The sequence below is a fragment of the Grammomys surdaster genome, unplaced genomic scaffold (genome assembly GCF_004785775.1).
Source record: "Grammomys surdaster isolate TR1022 unplaced genomic scaffold, NIH_TR_1.0 186, whole genome shotgun sequence".
In the NCBI taxonomy this organism is placed as follows: Eukaryota; Metazoa; Chordata; class Mammalia; order Rodentia; family Muridae; genus Grammomys; species Grammomys surdaster.
The window spans coordinates 608,854-609,269 of NW_021604631.1; positions in this window are offsets into that span (position 1 = coordinate 608,854).

Below are 416 nucleotides of genomic sequence, written 5' to 3' on the forward strand. Positions count from 1 at the left end.
CAGGTAACCATAGCTGCATGAGTTCATGTATGCAATGGCCATGTCATGGTTTCATGGCACTTCCTGGTCCTCTAGCTTTTGTATTCTTTCCACTTCTTCTTCCTTTATGGTCTCAGAGCCTTGCATGGAGGGGCATTGTTGATGTGGATGTCCCATTTAGGACTAAGCATTCAGCACTTACCAACCACAAGTCTTTTCATTAACTGAACCCCACTACAGAAAGTTTTCTCTGTCCAAGACTGAGAGCAGCACTGTTGTGTAAACATTTAGAATGTAGTTTTTCAACATGTCCACTTGGCAAAACAACAGATGTAGCTTCCCCACTAGCCACAGATCCTCCCAAGCCAGAGAGTAAGTTCATTGTGCTTTTGTTTCATGATGGCACTATACTAGCTCTCTCCCTCTCCCTCTCCCTC